Below are 19,451 nucleotides of genomic sequence, written 5' to 3' on the forward strand. Positions count from 1 at the left end.
GATGGGGCAGCTTCGTAAACGAGAGTCCTTCTTCTTGCTCACGTCAGATCTGCCTCTTAAACCCCACATTCCGGAATGTTCTTCCCGCAGACAGGCCGTGCTTCTGGGAGGAGACGTTCTGTTCCTGCAGAGCCAGAGCCTCTTGGTCGGCGCAGGGCCCGTCTGGGCAGCTGGCGTCGCTCCCCTGGCAGCGTCTGCGTGGAATTTCCCTGCCACAGAAGGCTCTGTCATGAAAGGAATTAGATGGAAACAACATCGGTTGTGTCGGGAACGTGGGCCAGGCTAGACCTGGTTCCAGGTCCTGTTCTGTTCCATTCCTACTCGCAGAGTCTGAGCAAACGGATGTGTTTGCTGCAGATGATACACACAATTCACAGAGACCCCCAGGACCTATGTCCAGCTGGGTGGAGATGTAGACACTGACGGTCTGGCAGGACCCCAGCGCTCCATCCAAGGAGAGCCGGGTCTTTCTGCAGGGGTTGCTTCAGAGGGGGGAGGGGTTTGGCAGCCAGGCAGCGCTCTAAGTGCGCAGGGGGAGAGGGCCAAGTCAGCCTCCCTGTGCTGGGCCATGGCTGGGGGGCAGCCGAGCTTAACTGGTGATGAAGTCCCCGACCACAGCTGCGGGCAGACAGCGCAGCACGTGGCCCGAAAGCAAGGCCTTTCCACGTTCTGGGACCCTGCTGTCCTCTAAGGGGGGCCCCCATCCTCTTTCCAAACCCTGCTGCGGAGGGCGGGGCTCTGTGCAGCCGGGGTGCAGAGCCACGTGCCCTTCTTGGAGTGAGGAAAGATTTCCCTCAGCCTCACAGCATTGACGTGAGGAGCATTCCAGCAGCTCCCCGCAGACCTCTAAACGCCGCGGCACTCGTGACCTCAGACCTAAGTGGTGCTGAGAGACATGTCGGGGGCTGTTCTCATTTGCATTTCGTGCACTTAAATGTTTGTATCGGGACCAGTCTGGGATGGTCCGAAAATAACATTCCCGGCCCTCAGTGGCTTCTCCTGCCTGTGGGACTCCGCCTGGGTGCTGGGCGTTCAGCGCTTGGCAGATTTGTCTGGGGCGTGGTGGGTGGAGAGCGTGTCCAGGAAAATGGACGAAGGCCGCGCTCGCCGGCTGCGGATCTCACGCTCTGCGGCTCCTGGCTGAGGTCACTCACGGTCCAGGGGGCCCAGGGGCCAGGTCCGAAGCTCATCCCCCAGGCTGTGCCTGCTGCCCCCTGCCCCGCCCCTCGCCGCTGTTCGGGAACCACTGACCGGAGGGAACCTGCCCCAGGGCAGCCACCCATTTAAGGAGCTGCTCTGTCCTCCTACCTGTGGGTCTGAGGAGGACCCTTCCTAGCGCTCAGATGCTCACTCTCCTTGCTCACCAGCTCACCAATGCCGCCAGTGCCCGGGCTGCTGGGCTCTGAGCTTGGTAGCGTTTTGGATTCTGGCCCTGGGGTGGCACGTTCCACCGTGTCGGAGCTGGGGTTGGGCGCACCATGGCCTGGGCTGTGGTGCCACGCTACACGCTACACGCCGCGATGGGCCGCGCTACACGCATCGTTCATTTTCTTGTTCACGGGCCTCTCGGGAGACGAGGTGCCACAGATCACAAGCAACACACCGTGGCTGCTCTGGGTACCCAGGTAACCCACCTGGAAATTCTTCACATCCCTTGGGAGGACCCCCAGGGCCAGTGGGAAGGAGACTAGGCGACCTCCAGGGGCACACTCGGCGCTCGGAGCTCAGGTTCCAGCTGCTGCGGGATGCTGGCTGGGCCGCGCAGAGCTGCAGGTGCTGAGCAGCCCCCGCTGGCTCCGGGGGCCGCCGAGAGCGCATCTGTCTGGCAGGCACCTCCCACCACCTCCCAGTGGAGAAGGAGGCTCAGAGCCCCCAACGCGCCTCTTGGCTGTCCCCACTGCCAGCCTGGCGCCCTCGCGGCTGAGTGTGGCATCCTAAGTGAGCAGCAGTGCTGGGTTCCGCGAGGCCTTCTGTGGTTTCCAGGCACACGGGCGGCTCCTCCCAGCGAAACCCCCCACACCGCAGCGGTGGGCTCTCTGGCCTGGGACGGCCTCCGGAGAACAGGCCCCGCGTCACTGAGGTCCCAACTGCATCCTTTAGGGAACCACAGCTGCCCAAGTGCACACAGCTGGTGGACGGGAGAGCCAGGAATGAGAACCCGTGACCTTCTCTTTGGAAACGCCAAGGCCGTGCCAGCCACAGCACTCAGGTGGTCGGGTGCTTGTACCTCAGGTCAGACATGGCAATCCATCCTTTACAGACACCACAGAGGGATTTTTCTGGTAGATTCCATTTGTACAGTTGAAAAAGGGACAAATAAAAATAAAATATACCCACCTTTGCTCTCTATAGACAGCCTATAGGGCTCTTCCGAATTAATTTCCCGATTATGTTCCTCCAACATAGAATGCTTGTGAATTAGGTGAAATGAAGGATATAAACTTCCTAAAATGACCCCGGTATATAGTGGGAGTGCATGCACACACAGAACATACACACACAACACACACAACATACACATACACACACACAACACATACACACACACACGACACTGAGCCCACACTCTGACTCTCGGGCCAGCGGTCTCACCGAACGTTACGTGAATTTGCACAACAGCACAACCACTCCAGGGATCGCGTGTCCGCATTGCAGCAATTCTTTTCAACGTTGATGCTCTTTCTCCCCAAAGCTATCCCAGCTTCCCACGTTCCATTTGTGCCACTCATTTGATGCCTGTCACATTTATGGAAGATTCTGGAATGTTAATTCCGAGGCTGTGATCCCAGGATTGCAGGAGACCCAGGTTTCCTAGGGAAGGCGTGGTGGAAAAACAATTACCTTCTGGTAAGTTCTCTTTATTCATATTTTGAAAATAGCAGCAAGAAAGTGAAAACTATTTTAGACAGATAAAAACATAAATGAGATTATTAAATATAACTTAAATATTTAAAATGGCAAGGTTATGTGCTTTTAGTTAAACTCAGGAAATTTTCTAAAGTATCTCCTAATTTTTCTTATTTTTTTTTTTGTGGACGAGGTTAAAAACAGGAAACACTAAGAATTTTATATTATTTGTTTTAATTTAAAATTACAATCTGAGAAACTTCTTTGCTGAATTAGATAATAGCTTTGAATACTGGAATAATATTTCCTTATTAATTATGCCCTTCAAAACATAACAGCTACAGATAAAACACACTTTTGTGTTTTATTTGTGTTATTAACAATTTTTCTATCACTCTCTTGCCTAGGCAGTCAACAAAATAATAAATAGAGCCCTGATTTGTAGTACTTGCCCATTTCTGTGGTGTAAATGCTCCCACTGTGACTAATTTCTGATTTAAAGCTACAATCTGACATCATGGGACAGAGTTGGGAGGAGAGGCACACTAGCACAGCATTATATAATACTCCTACCAATTACAGACCTAAAACACCTCAAGAGTATAGATAATAATAAAATATAGAAACACAACTGAAAGCAGATGGATTTTGAATATTTATCACCTTTGTTTTTAATAGGATTTACTTAAGTAAGTTGTATAATTTAGTTTTTAGCAATGGCCATGTTTAACAAACGAATTGCAAAATTCCTGAAAGTTTAACAATTTTGCAAGCTGGTGCAGGGATTCAGGCTGAAGGAGTACTGGTTTCTTGGAGCATGCTCTTCCTACGGTGGAAGGCAGGCTGTCAAGAAGGACAAGCAGAGACACACGTGTTTGTCACAGCCCTTGATCAGTACTGGTACATATTCATTTGCTCTCAATTTCTGTTGCCAAAAACAAGTCATATGACCAGGTCTGAGGTCAAACAAATGGGCATATGATTCACCTGGAATGGGGCCATCCATAGTGAGGCGTGGGGCAAAGGAGAATTTCAAATATATAATACAACCTCCTAAAATTTCGAATGGCCGTTTAGCTGGGTGTAAAATTCTGGATTGACCTTAATTTTATCACGGCATTTTGAAAGGTCATTCCATTGTCTTCTAACATCTATTGTTGATGATGAGAAATTCGCTCTCATTTCAGTTATTCTGTCAGTAATTTTCCTTTTTTCCTAATAGTCTTAATGATAATTTCTTTATTCCTAAACTGTATTTTCACCATGATTAATTTATACATGGGTTTATTATTTCCCTGCTTAATGCATGAAGGATGCATGCTTTTCATAAAATCTGGAAACTTCTCAGCTCTTACCTCTTTATATGTTGCTTCTCCTTTCATGTTTTTCTTCTGAAATTCCCTTTAAGTTTGGGGCTTAATCACCTGTCTTTCCATGCTGAATTTTATCTAACTTCCACAGGCGGCCTTATACTCCTCTTTGACTGCACCTCGTGTGGAATTGATAAATCTAGTGATCAAGGGTGAGAGCCTGGGTCTGGGCCCAGCTGAGGACTCCTGATTTGGGGCCTGCAGCCACATTTGGACATTGTGTATGCGGCATTGTATCTGAGGTCACAGTGGGAGTCGGGCTTTGCAACATTCTGCAAGAGGCACTGAGTGCCGTGTAGTGAGGACGATGGTGACGTGAAAGCCCACGGTGTCCAGAAGAGGGAGGTCGGGCACAGATCGCGTGCGGAGGGCTTCAGCACGCTGAGTAACTGGAGAAATGCCAGCTGACTTTTGCTGTGTTTACTCTGCTGCCACGTCCTCCTCTCAGCCAAGCGAGCACAGGATGGTTCTGTGCATTTCTAACGTGCAGCAGACTTAGCGAATACGGATGTGCTCACGGCCCCAAGCAAAGGATTTCAGAGGCAGCCCCTCGCCAATCTCCAAACGGACAGCCCCGGATTCCCCGCCAAGGCACTGCTGAGTAGGGACGGAGTGCGGGGCTGGGGGCTGAGCCTGCAGATCTGGCTCCTGTCACCTCCCGTCTCCAGGGGGCCTGACGCGGCAACAGGGAGCTCAAAGGCCTGGTGGGCGGGGACGAGCTCTGCACGCAGCCGCGGTGGGCTGGAGGCCGGGCAGTGGGGAGTGTAGACCCCGGCAAACTGCAAAGCACACGCCTCGTATGAAGGCAGCCGGGTTAAGGTTAAAATCTCAAGGTGGCGTGTGGCAGACAGACCTGGGTGGTCCGGGGGCCTCTTGTTTGGAGACTGTCTGAGGGGGGCGTTGCGGCCTCACGCCTCATCCAGAAGACTTTTCTTGTCTTTTTATGGTCTCTGAGTTGGTTTCTGAGTGTGGAATCTCCCAGCAGCAGGCTCTGAGGCGAAGATTCCCGTGCAAGTCTCTTTACAAGGAGCAGTAACACTGCAGGGGTGTAGGTGTCGGGAAGAGAGGTGGGCAGGGGGACGGCAGCCCGCATGGCGCACTGTCACAGCAGCTGCCACCGAGGTGGCTGGAGATGAACCCAGAGAGGAGATTCTGGAAAACGTAAAACACTCGCCCCAGAGTCATCCTCCCTGGGGTGGAGGGAGCTGGGCTGTTTATGCCCCAGCACCCGTGAGTCCCGGGCTGGGGAGATCCCAGGGAGGGTGATGCCCCCGTACCCTTGTCCTGCGGGTGTGTACGTGTGGTCTGACGACTCCAGGTGGGTCTGCAGGGGTGTCCTCAGCCTCGGTCCTGCAGGAGGCCCGGGTGGCGGCTCCACCTGTGGCCTGTGAATTCCTCCGTGGTGCCCGGCGCTCCTCCTCCAGGTGGACCTGCTGGTCACCAGCCCGAGTCCTCCAGCCTCTTCAGTCATTGCCCCAGTGGATTCAGCGATGGCCACACCCTAGATAATCCACACACCCTGGAGTCATGAAGAACTCACTCTGCGTGCAGGGATGGCCTGGAGGTGACCACAGACAGGGCCCTCCCGGCAGAGAACTATGTACGAAGGAGAAGGGTGTGGCTGCCCCTCTGCGTGACGCAAAGGGCCGTGCACGAGTCTGGCAGAAAACAAAATAAACCCGTCTCAGTCACTTCCGCTTAGCGCGACATCAGCGGGGCTCGTGGCGTGCCGCGCACCCGGGCAGACGGACACAAGCCCTGGGAAGAGCCGGGGAGGAAGCCGCACGTGCAGGCGCGTGTTCTGAGGGTTCACGTGGCCACAGGGTGGAAAGCACACTTGCGACAGTCGGGGGCCTGCGGGGGGACGCGGAGGCCTCACGGAGGAAGCGGCGATTAAGCTGTGCGAGAAGATATGACCCTCTGGGGTGTTTCATGGGACAGGGAAATATGACCTCTTGACGCTAAATCAGAGGCTGTTAATTATCTCATAACGGTGATGGCGGGGGAGGCACATAATTTTCTCCCCATATTGTAACCGGGAACACTGCCCGTAACTCACCGCACGCCCAGTGGAAATGCAGGGATTGCTCTAGATCATTCCTCACGTCCCCAGCCCCACCAGGCCGATCAATTTCTCAGCCTGTAAATCCTGCTCCTGAATATTGGTCCAATCTGCCCGGCTGGCTTGTTCCTGGCCGCTGCTCTGCTGGCCCAGCCGCTGTCTCTCGCCCGGCTTGCTCCCGCCCCTTCCCCTCCTCTTCCCCCTACGCGCACCCCCCTCCAGCCTCTGCCTTCCGCCTGGGTGTCTGACCAGTTTGCTCCTTCCTGGGGCTGCAGCTTCTGGGGTCAGAGCCGTGACGCCCCCCTTGGCACTCGGACGCTCAGAGCTGCACACCCCTCCGCCCAGCCTTGGTCAGAGCTAATCACCAACACCAGGCCGCTCTGTGACACTCGGTACAGATGCAAATGCACGCAAATGAACACACACACGACACTTGCACATCCCAAGGAACATGCTTATTCTGCCAGTTCTGCGTTATTAGCCTGACGAGCACAGGGGCACGGGATAGAACTCCAGGCAGGATGTGGTTCTGCGGCCGGTGGAATTACGAGGCCGTGACATTGTCTTGTAGACATCGTTTCTGTATTTGCAGCTCTGACCAGGACTGATGAGTGGATATGTAGCTCAAATGAAAAATAATTAAAGAGATAATGGAGCTGTTTTACCATCTTAACCTGAGTTTGAACTCAATTGTTTTTGGCTCAGATTGCGGGCAGTTTCGATAGGGGACGCGACTCTCCTTGCATCCGTCTCTGAGCTTCCATGTCAGGCGATCGCCTCGGCTCTTGCTGGTAATCTGTTTCCTTTAGTAACAGATTCCTAATCAAAAGCTGAGGCTTTCGGTTTGCAATCGCTTCTGGGGGTCAGGCACGCAGAGTCGGTTAGCCCGCGGACACTCGCTTTGAAGTCACCACGGTACTCCTGTTGCTGAACCAGCTCTAACCGCACTCAGGGTTTAAGGGGGCGGAGAGGGAAGGAAAGAGGAAGGGAAGGAAAGGGAGAGGCAGAAAATCCAGCATCCTGAGTTTTCTTCCAGCTTTTTCAGACATTCTACGAGGGCTAAGGATCACCGAGGACCTTGTATTTGGAGAGCGAATGCCCAGGGGTTGTGTGCGTGCTCGTGTGTGTGCACTTGTGTGAACGCACTTGTGTGCGTGGACACGCGTGCTGATCTCGTATGCAGTGAGTGATTCTTGCGCAGGAGCAAGGAGCGTGAAGCTCCCGTCAAAGGGGGTGAAGGGAAGGGCGGGAGAAGGGCTGCCCTGACCCGGCAGGAAACCCTGCACCTCGGCCCCACCAAGTTTCTGAAGGAAAGAGACGCACTCTCTGTGCTGTGCAGATGCCTTTAAGGAACAGGTCAGGGCATTTTGGATGGATTCCTGCCGGGGCTGGCCCCCCGGGAAGCCCGCTGGCTATGAGAGATGCACGCCCTGCCTTGCAGAAAGCGCACGTTCAGTGGTCTCTGCCTTTAAAGTTAAGTTCAAACAACCCTGCACTTAAATGGCTCTGAGCTTCTTTCATCCACATGCCTGAGAGGCAATACAGTGTCTGTGATATACGGAAGCCTTTGGTTATTCTGAATTTTAGGAGAAAGAATAGCTCTGCTTTAAACCCAGACTTAAGACTGTGTTCATGGAAACAAGTGACAGCGTGGAACGCCACATGAACCTGTCTGAAAGCTGCCACACGGAACCTGATCTCCAGGTGATGCCCAGACCCTGGGCTGGGCCAGGCGGGCTGCACAGGTGCTGGGACTGTGCCCATTGCGGGTTTATTCCCTCCTTGGTCACCCGGGACCTGCCCCGGGACAGAAGGCACAGGCAGAGCCCCTCCCCTCATGGGCCTCAGAGATGCCAGCTGGGGAGACAGACTCCGGAGCAAGCGGCACACACGTCAGGCCGAGTGCCAATCGCTAGGCTAGGGCACTGCGACAAAAGGGGATGGGAGGGAGCACCGGCTCAGTCTGAGGGTCAGGGGGGCCTCTCCGGAAAGTCGCAATCTGCCCCAAATCTGGAGAATCACCCGGCGGGCTGGGGGTGGGAAGCATTCCACATAGAGGGAAGCCACCAAAAGTATTGGGGAGAGGTGGGTGGGTGGACAGGCCAGGCAGCTGCTGACGTCTGGTCCCTGCTGCCATCCTGTATCCGCAGGCCAACCTTGGTGGCCCCGACCTCTCCCTGGTCCCGTTCCTGCCATCGGCCTCAGCCTGTGTTCCAGGAACCAGAGCCCGCTACCTCTCTGCTAGGGTGCAGTTCTGGGGAGCGGGGTGAGGGCTGAAGGAGTGAGTCAGGGAAGAGGGACAACCTGGAGCTCTGTCCTCACCTGGCTCCCGCTAAGGCGACTTGGTCCTCCTGCTGTCTCCAGATGCCACGGACACAGCCCCTAGGATGGTCCGCCGGGTGGGGAGGGGGCACAGAAGCATCCCCCCCAGCTCATCAGCCGTGTGCCCCGTGGCGTGCCAACCGCCTCCTGCATCTAGGTTGTGCGTGGACAGGTGCCGACATTTCGTGCCCTACCCTCGACGGGGGGTGGGGCTTGTCGGGCGGCACCAGGTGAGGGGAGCCCTGGGCTGTCCCTCGGAGACGGATGGGGCAGGAGACAGTTGAGAGCAAGGGGGGGTTGAGGCTGCACAGAGGGTCTGATCTTGTTTCCATGACAAACCAGGGGAGTCTGACCACACAGGTCACACTGCCGCGTCCCTCCTATGGGCCTGGCCACAAGCGCCAAACCCTTGACCACGATCTGGGTGATGCCATGGACTGAATGTGTCCCCCCAGATTCAAATGTCAACGTCATCACCCCCAAGGTGATGGTGCTGGGAGGTGATTAGGTCGCGAGGGCGGAGCCCTCCTGGAGGGGGGAGGGCCCTGTGGAAGAGACCAGAGGGTGATCTCTCTGCCACGTGGGAATTCGAGGAGGAGGAGGCCGGGGCTCCCCGCGCCTGGGCCTCCAGCCTCCAGAGCCAAAAACTAAATATCGTCGTTTCTGCCCCGGAGGTGACCCAGCGGGTCTGGCGCCTACCCTCCACCTGTCCGCGGCCTCTCCCGCGCCGCCCCCCTCCCCTGCTGTGCCCAGGACAGTGACACTGCTTCTGTTTCTGGAATCCAGGAGCTCTTGCCTGCCTCCCGCCTCTGCCGAAACTCTTTTCCCGCTGGCTCCATTTCACCGGCGGGTTGCAGGTAGACACCCCCCCTTGGAGGGGCCTCCGGGGTCCCTCTGCTGAACCAGCCCCGACGTGGGCAGGGCCAGGCGAGGCCCAGCGTTCTGCACCTTGAACAAGCTCCTGGCTGATGCTGGCGTCCTCCAGCAACATACTGGTAAGCGCATGTTTTTAATTACAGAAAATACGTTCTAAGAATCATCTTGTTTGCCTTAATATATGAAGGTTTTAGCGGCCCTGGGTTAACTCTGTAAATCTTTACGGTAACCAGACATTGCAGCCTGTGAAATCAGATGGTCTCATAAATTCCCAAGAAATAGTGACAAGGAGAACGTAGAAGAAAGAGGAGGGGACTGCCATGGGGCCAGGGATCTCGAGGCACGACACGCAGCCACGCCTCCCATTCCTCAAGATTTGTGGGCTCTAACTCCATCAGAAGGTCCAAGGGAATCTCTCTCCCCATCACACCCAACAGGCCGAAGCCGTGGTTTTCTGCAAACAGGACGTCCGGCGCCTCTGCAGCAGTTCAGCACATATGAGTGGGAGGATCCTCCAAACCTGCCCACGTGGACACCCAAGCACTGTGAGCATTAATAAAAACAAAAGCAGCTACATCATATTACTTTTTGGTCCATAAGTATAGCCCAAGGAGACGCCCAAGCGCAGTCCTCGACAAACGAGGAAAGTCGTTGACGCCAGCTCTCCATGTCACCCGGAGGCTGAGCGCTCGGAAGCAGGTGCCTCCCCTGGCGTCCAGCCGGAGCTCACGGTGCTGCCGACACCTGTGTTCGGAGCAGCCGGCGCTGCAGGAGCAAAGCGTCTTCAGCTGGGACGCCGAGGACCCAGCCCTGCCCTCCCGCCCACCGGCTGCCTGCCAGTGCTGCGGGAACCACCGCCCGGCTGCAGCTCCTGGTCCTACAACGCCCCTTCCCCTTGTCCCCGCGTCCCGCCCATCTCCTGCCCCAGGCTGCACGCCATGGACCTTCTCAGGACATTGGCATGACTGCCGCTCTGGCCCAAGCCTGTGGCTGGCTTAAGTGTTGAGAAGGTGGCTCCGGAGCCCGGTGAACATGGGTGCACACCTGGGCTCTGACCCTTCCTGGCTGTGTGCCACGGCTGAGTCGCTTCTCCTCTTGGACCCTCTGTCTCCTTCTCTGTGTGGTGGGAGTGGCGAGAGCACTGACAGCTCCCTGTCTTTGGAGGGCCACAGGAAATCACGCCCCACGGCACACAGCCCAGAGCTGGGGACACAGGTCCTCAAACACCTGTGGCTAAATTGTGCTCGTTTTGGACAAAGTGGCAGCTGTATGTGTCTGAGTCCCAGCTCTGCACTTATTTGCGTTGTCTCTGGAAAGTTCCTTGAGCTCCTGTGTCCCCAGCTGTCTGGAAAAATGGGGATGTGAAACGGTACCTAACTCACAGGACCGTTGTGACAATGACACGAAAGAAACACTGCAACGCGTGCGGGCTGGTTCCCGGCGCACTTTGGAAGCCCGATCGGTGCCGTCTGATTATTAATCCGTGTCGTGGCGCCTCCGCGGTGCTATCTGAGCGTGTCCCGTTCGCCAGAGCTCTTCAGAACCCACTGCCGAAGGAACCGACTGGACCCAAATTATAAAGACCTGTTTAGACCACGGGCAGAATCTTGAATATTCTTCAAACTATAGTGGTCTGGACAGGGGGAACATGTTCTGTTAATGAGGGAAACCACGGCCTGCTTAGAGACAGGCTTGATGACAGCCAAGAACTGTGGGGCCACTTCAGCAGAGCTTCACTAAATCAAATAGTCCTTTGGGTGCAAATAATGAATTTCTGCAGAGAAAATGAGGGCTTTATCTCGACACTGCATTTAGCCAGCCACCTTCTTTCTGTGAACTGGTATTATCCCAGAAATTACGGGGAGGCTTAAGGGAAATCTGCCTGCCAGCTACTTCCTCCAGTTCAGTCTTCCAGAATTCCCTTCAAGTCCAGAGTTTATGTTCAGCTGTGTCTAGGACTATCGGATTCTTTATGAAGGGTAGAAGTGAGAACCATTTAGATAATGGCTTTGAAATTTCAGATATATTAATTCTGAATTAGCGCTAGGAGTGCACACAGAATTACACTCCCCAGGCACATTTATTAGACAAATCTATACGGTAGATTGGATTACATCACACTCCTAACACTCGTCTACACCCTTGTGTTTAATCAAAACATGTCATCGTCCTAAACGGCAAACAGATGAACAAAGTCTTCAAACGCGGTTTCCAGCATCTCAAAGCCAGAGGGTATTTGCTGTTTTCTCCGTAACCACAGTTTTTTCCTGTTGCCCAGCTCTAATTTTCTCAATCAGTAAAAACTTATTGGATATGACTTGGGGGTTTGTAGGAAACTAATTGAAATGGTGTTTTATGTAATGACAACGTTTTGGGGAAGTGGTAACGATAAAAAAACCATGGACAAAAGACCACGTTTCACAACTCCTCTGTTTTTAAATTGTTAATCAAAGCTGCCGACTTATTGCTCATGGGGAGATAGAATAAATCTTTATATCCCAGAAGCTTTTTAAATTATTCACTGTGCTTACTGCTTTGCTTCTGAAGGGAGATTATCCTTTTTAATTGGAAATCTTCTATTATTTGTGCCTGAAATATTTGAAATAACAAGTTAAGGCTCCACCACTATTAATAGCCCGCTGCCAGGGAACATGATAAAAGATGAGGTTGTTGAGAGCTATTCGTCACAAAGCATATTAACCAGTCGTTCCCATTAATCACGCCCCAAACCTGCCGCACGAGTGGCCCGGGTCCCCTTTGTGGTCCCTCAAGTGTTTCATGACTCCGGCCTCTCTGTTACTTAAAGCAACACTGTGACTCCCTCGGTGATGCTGCCGTGCAGACGAGTTATTATCTCGCCACACACAGCACACTGAGTACGTGCGCGCGTGCGCACACACACACACACACACGCACCCCGGCTCCATCCTCCCGAGGTGGGGACACCGACCCATTTCTGGCTTTGCTTCTGGAAGTCAGACCCGGCTGGAGCGTTGCCCGGCAGGATGGCGGGAGCGCGGCGTCCGTGAAGAGTGGAGACCCAGGCCAGGGCCCGGGCTGCCGACGGCCGGTCTAAAGATCACACTCGCTCTGGGAACCTGTTGTGAGCGATGTCACACCAGTCCCCGAGAAGGCTTTCGTCTCAAGTTACTTGAGGCTGACTTTGGATCTCAACTGCGTTGACTGTTGGCGTACCGACCTGACGCACCTGCCGGGTACCGGAGTCCTGCAGCAAAGAGATTCGGAGAGACGCGGGACCAGAGAGACGCGCGAAGCTTCTAAGGAGACAGGAGCAGGCCAGGGTGACCAGTCGGCTCGGAGAAGAGGGGAGTCGCGCCCCCTGGAGGCTGGGGCCGCAGCAGCTCAGGCGTCTGTCATCTGCCTGGTGGGCAACACGCGTGTCACCTGCGGAGGCTGCTGGGATGGACGAGCGACGTCATTCGTTGAGGCTCGGTGAGCGCGACTCCTCGCAGACGGCTCCGCCAACGTCAGCCTTGTCATCGTGCAACTTCCGCGTGCGTGTGAATTTGCAAACATAATTTCACCTTTTCTTTTTCCCTTTTCTCCTTCCTTCCTTCTTCCCCTCCTTCCTTTCTTTCTTCCCCAAATCTACGTAGCAACAATAGTGCCCACACAGCAACTTTCTGAAAAGTGGCTACTTCCCCCTCCCTATGCCCCTGCCCCGACTTCCCTGAAAATTTGTACTGAGTTTCCAGCACGGGGGTGGGGATAGAAGGGAATTCACTCAGGATTCTCGTGTGAAATCTTGTGGCCAGGATGAGACCACGTCCTTGGCTCGCTGGCCGAGGCACCTGCGTGGCCTGGCCCACGGGAGCACCCGTGCCTGCCTGAGGCCCTGTCCTTGCAGGCCACCGGCCCTGGGCCTGCTTCGTGCCCCGAGCCCAACCCCCGCCAGCGACTCAGCCCACGGCAGCCGCACGGGGCTTCTCACTGCAGACGCAGGCCTGGCCCCGCCGCCGGTACCCAAGAGACCCAGACACGCGGGCCCAGAAAGAGAGTGGGAGGTGGCTTGGTGCCACAGGGCTCTGTGTGACAGGTCAGCTGACCAAATTGTCAGGTGTCTCTTCTGTAAAGCTGCTTAAAGCCCGTGCCAGTGTCACACTTCACAACTCGTATTAGAATTTAGCAGCAGGCAAAGTGATACTTCCCTGGTGACGAGGTATCTTCCCTTGAATCAGACAGGAAGAATGATTCCCCCTTGAGTCACGAAGGCCGGGACGCTCAGTTCTGCATTCAGCATTCAAGTGGAGGAACTACAGAGGCATATTTCGGTGCGATTATGCTATTCTTTCATCACGCAGTAATTACCTCCTTCAAAAAATCTATATGCACATACGCACTTTCTTTTTAAAAGGTGTTGTTGAGGTATGATTTCTATACTGCGCATTCATGAATCTAAAGTGTATGATTCAATGGCTTTGGTGTCTTCACAGCTACGTGCAACTACCACCAGGGTCAATTTCAGACACTTTCATTACTCCAGAAAGAACCCCCGTACCCCGTAGCCGGCACCATGATCTCCCCATCACCCTCCCGCCCGGCCCCTGGCAACTGCTGACCCACTCTCTGTCTCTAGAGGTTTGCCTGTTCTGGGCGTTTCGTGTGAATGGAATCCTACGATATGTGGTCTTGTGTGTCTGGCTTTGTTCACGTCCTACGATGTTTTTGGGTTTATCCATGTTGTAGCATGTGTCAGATGTTCTGTTCCGTGGATACACTGCATTTTGTGTATCTGCTCGTCCAAGGATGGACATTTGGTGGTTTCCACGCTTTGGCTATTATGAATAATGCTGCTAGGAACACTCGTGTGCAAGTTTCTGTGTGAGTACGTTTTCGTTTCTGCTGAGTATGGAGCTCGGAGTGGGACCGGTGGGTCCCATGGCAGCTGTAGGTTTTACCCTCGAAAAACCATCAGACTGTTTCCCTAAGTGGCTGCACCATTGCACACACTAGCGGCGTGGGAGGGCTCTAATTTTTCCATGTGCTCAACACTTGTTGTCCTTTTTTTTTTCCGACTGAACATCAGTTTCATTTTATTTGGCTTGTTTACAGGTGGGGAAAGGAGAGTTTCTTCAATAAACGGTACGGGGAGAACTAGGATATCCACACGTAGCAGAATGAAACTAGACTCCTATCTCTCATTATATTCAAAAGTCAAATCAAAATGGACTAGAGACTTAAGTGTGAGACCTGAAACTCTGAAGCTACAAGAAGACAACATTGGGGAAATGTTTCAGGACATTGGTCTGGGCAAAGAGTTTTGGGGGCTAAGACTTCGAAAGCACAGGCGACCAAAGCGAAAATGGACAATGGGATTGTACCAAGCTGAAAAGCTTCTGTGCGGCAAACAATCAACAAAACTAAAAGTCAACCTACAGTCCGGGAGAAAATACTTGCAAGCCATCCTTCCTGCTTTTCTATACGGCCGTCCTGGTGGGTGGATCGTAATTCTGGTCCACGTCTCCCTGGTAGCGCATCACCGAGAGCATCTTCCCTGTGCTTCCTGGCCACTTGCTTATCTTCCTTGGAGAAGTCTCTACTCATATCCTTTTTCAACTTTTATTGGGTTACCTATTTTTTAATTTTTTTAATTGGGTTAATTGTAGGTCTTTGATCTACTCTGAGTTCATTTCTGCAAATGGGGTGTGAGATGGGTTTTCAACTTCGTTCTTTTGGTTGAGTATTTGGTTATCCCGGCGCCACTTGTCGAAAATGGCATTCTTTCCTCATTTCCTTGTCTTGGCACCTGTGCCAAAAATTAATTGGACGTAAATGTGCAGGTTTATCTCTTGACAATCAATTCCATTGGTTGGAACGTTTATATTGTGCTGGTACCACATTATCTTTTTACGGCTTTGTGGTAAATTTTGAACTTGAAGATTGTAAGTCCTCTGACTGTCTTCCTCGATTTTGACTATTCTGGGTCCCTCGAATTCTATATGACTGTTTGGATCAGCTTGTCAATTTCTGTAAAGAAGTCAGCTGGAGGCCTGGCGCGGTGGCTCACGCCTGTAATCCTAGCACTCTGGGAGGCCGTGGAGGGCAGATTGTTTGAGCTCAGGAGTTTGAGACCAGCCTGAGCAAGAGCAAGACCCTGTCTCTACTAAAAAAAAAAAAAAATAGAAAGACATGATCTGGACAACTAAAATTATATAGAAAAAAAATTTGTCGGGCATGGTGGTGCATGCCTGTAGTCCCAGCTATGTGGGAGGCTGAGGCAGGAGGATTGCTTGAGCCCAGGAGTTTGAGGTTACTGTGAACTAGGCATCTAGCCTGGGCAACAGAGTGAGACTCTGTCTCAAAAAAAAAAAAAAAAAAAAAGTCAGCTGGAAATCTGTAGGGAGTGCATTCAATGTATCAATCAATCTTGGAGTATTGGGATCTTAACAATATTAAGCGTTCTGATCCATGGGTATGTGATGTCTTTCCATTTATTTAAGCCTTTAATTTCTTTTAAAAGTGTTTTGTAGTTTTAGAGAATAAGTTTTCCACTTCTTTTGTTAAATTTATTTCTAAATATTATGTTCTCTTTGATACCATTATAAATGGTATTTTTTTCTTAATTTTGTTTTCAGTTTGCTCATTGCTACTGTATAGAAACGCCATTGATTTTCACATATTGATCTCGTATTCTATAGTCTTACTGAACTCATTTATTAATTCTATTAGTTTCTTAGTGTATTCCTTAGGCTTTTCTATATGTAAGATCACGTTATCTGCAAATGTAGTTTTGCTTTTTCCTTTTAAATCCGGTGGCTATTATTTCTTTTTCTTGCCTAATTGTCCTGACTAGAACTTCCAGGACCAAGTTAAATAGAAGTGGCAAGAAGGGACATCTTGTTTTGTTCCTGATCTTAGGTGGAAGAAAGATTTCGCTCCTCACGACCAGTGTGATGCCAGCTGTGGGCTTCCGCAGATGCCCTTTGTTGGGGGGGTACATTATCCAGACACACCTTTCTCGGCAGTAGGCCGGATGTACGTTATGAACAAACACTAAGACTAAACAGTATTGACACATTTTTAACAATGACCACTTTAAAATTTCCCTAGATTCAGGGTTTTCAACTGTAAAAATAAAATTATTTCCCTGCATCACAGAAACATACATCTCAGAATGGGCTGTCAGGGCAGACTTGGTTCCTAGGTCTCTTTTCCCAAAATACTGTATATTTTTTGCTTCTTTTGAGTTTTCCGGAGATGCGCCGTCTGCAAACCCAGAGAGGGCGCGAGGGGCTGTCTGGCGGAGGCTCATCCAAGCCCTCTGTCCTCTGACTTGGCTTCCACCCCCAACTTTACTGTTTTATTCATTTACTCACTTTCCTTATGAAAAGGGAACATTTTAAAACTTAAAACGTGTGTGATGTAATAAACCCGAGATAAGTAACAATGCCGTCTGTTGAGCACGATGGTTCAATTCTTCATCTGAACTCTTTGATTGAATATGGTAAAGGGTCTCTGTTTGGGAAACACTTACAGGTTCTCGGTTTTGACCTAGGGAACATTCACAATTCGATGAGCACTTCAAAGAAAGGATGTTTCATCACAGTCGGGGATGTACCTCGGTTCTGGCAGCTGGCACAGGAACCAGCTCCCCGGTGGCCCACGCCGGCAGCAGGTGGGCTGGCTGCAGGGCAGGCAGGCTTGGCAGGACAGAGGGAGTGTGGCTAAGGGGCCGTGAGCCCAGCAGGGAAGGGCAGCCTGACCGTTTATCTGCAGCTGAGGCTACTCCGTGGGCAGCCAGAAACACAGACAAGCCCCAATCATAAGCCTTTCTTAAACAAACTTGTTTCAGCATTTTTATCTGGAGCACAGTGAAGACATGAAATAGACTCTCTACGACGCGCTCAAAGAGGAGCAGATCTTTGGCTTATTTATGTCAGACGAGGCTCTGGGACACTGAACTCTGATCAAGCTCTGGAGAAGTCGTTTACAGCGGTAGTGCGCACACACACACGTATGTACACATGGAGACCCACATTCACAAGATACAAGCATATAGACAGGAATACACCCATGCAGAAATGCACACATGGACACAGATACACTCACATACACAGCACACACATATGCACGAAAACATTCAGAGGCACATGTACCCACCAACACATACAAGTATACCTACTATACACACAGGAACATGCATGTAAACACACATACATATAAATGTGCAAAACACTTATATCCACAGACATACACATAGACTCCCTCCTTCATGAAAACACACACACAAATGCAGACTCTACATATACACGAACATACATTCATGCACACGTGCACACACCAACACATATGCAAAAATAAACACATATACACATGCACCATGTTGCCATCACAGACCAAGTATGTCCTTCATCACAGGTCACAGTAATTTGTTACTAAAGAGGGAGATGGAAATGCACACAGGAGTCACGCAATAACTAAATTGGGGTGAATGATACATTTTTTGCAAACGATATCACTTTTATGTTCATGTATATTTTTAGGAGGAAGGAGGAGGTTAAAGTCAGTGGTCCAGGAATTGAGCGGGACCTGCGATGTAGCACACCACCATCCTGTGATTTATCAGTGAGCTTTGGTAACTTTCAGTAAACGTTATCGTTTTCACTTGAGCCATCGATGTTTTTAATGAGCGAACGTCTGGTTGAACGCAGTGATCCGGGACGGTTAACTTTGCGTTGTGCGTGAGTGAGGAAGGTGCCGAGAGGACATTTCAGGACGACACAAAGGTTAAACTATGACATTCACAGCGGAAGGTTGAGACAAGTGAGTTTCGAACGGAAGCCACAGTTTTAGTTACGTTAAAAACCCCTCTAAGACCGTATATTGCGTTTTTATACGTGATGCTCATTCCTTAGGAAGGCACACTCGCTTTCCAGATCTACAGTGTAGACTTGAACCATGTAAAACTTGTTTATTAAGTTCATTTTTTGAAAAACAGCTTAACCCCGCTGATGTTTTTCTCTCAAAAAGTGACAAGCCGCTGAGCTCAGTGATCCGCGTCACCGCTCAGGAGCTCTGCTGTGCCGTGACTTCTGAGCTCTCCAACCTGTTTCCCTCCCAGATAATGTTTTGAATTGGTAGATATTTTTATTTCACTTTTAGAAGACTTTCTGTAAAAATCTGGGGCGGCCGCAAGAGCGTGTTTATGTGAACACCTCCCGCCATGGGTCAAGTGATGGGGCCGGCGTGGCGGAGCCAGGGGAGGAGTGAGCGGGAGATGCTCTACGGCTGCTTGTCACCCGGCAGCCTCCTCCGGCAGGTCTTTGGCACTTTCCCGGAGATGTCCACGTGGTGTTAGTTACAGAAATGATTTTGAACGATCTCTCTCTTTATCTCGCAATCCCTGAATATAGTTTTAGGTCTGCGCCTATATTGTACTAAATATTTTATTGTTAAGTTTAAGTGTAATCTTTATTAATGTTTATTTTATAAAGAAAGCATTTAGACTTTTTTTCTGTTTATATCTTGTTACATGTTACCTAATTACCTTAAATTAATTTTGGAAGAAAATTAGCAGGATTGTTGACACATAGTTTTAAAATGACACATTTGTTTGCTTTTACAACAGTATGTGTATATAAAACCAAACAGCAACATTCAATATCATGACATGAAAATAGAGTTTAAAAATTAATTTCTCAGATAGATACTTACAATTTTTCACCTTCAAATGAAGCAAATATCTTGATTATTTTCTTGTTTTCTTTCTGAAGGACAAAATAAGAAAGTTCCAGGATTCTCTTTTGAAATATTCCCTACTTGTACCCACTGTGTGGGTTGATTATTTTTTGTATGTAAATAAAAAGCCAAACTGGCAAATCATGTCTATTTTTAAACTTTGTCATTTTTTTCTAGGTATGAAACACATTACCATGTGTTAGATACTTTTGATTGGATATTGCTTATAATTTGTGGGTTTGGTGAAAATTATCTTTCCATCATGAAAATCAAAT

The sequence above is a fragment of the Propithecus coquereli genome, unplaced genomic scaffold (assembly GCF_000956105.1).
Source record: "Propithecus coquereli isolate 6110/MARCELLA unplaced genomic scaffold, Pcoq_1.0 Scaffold572, whole genome shotgun sequence".
Lineage (NCBI taxonomy): Eukaryota > Metazoa > Chordata > Mammalia > Primates > Indriidae > Propithecus > Propithecus coquereli.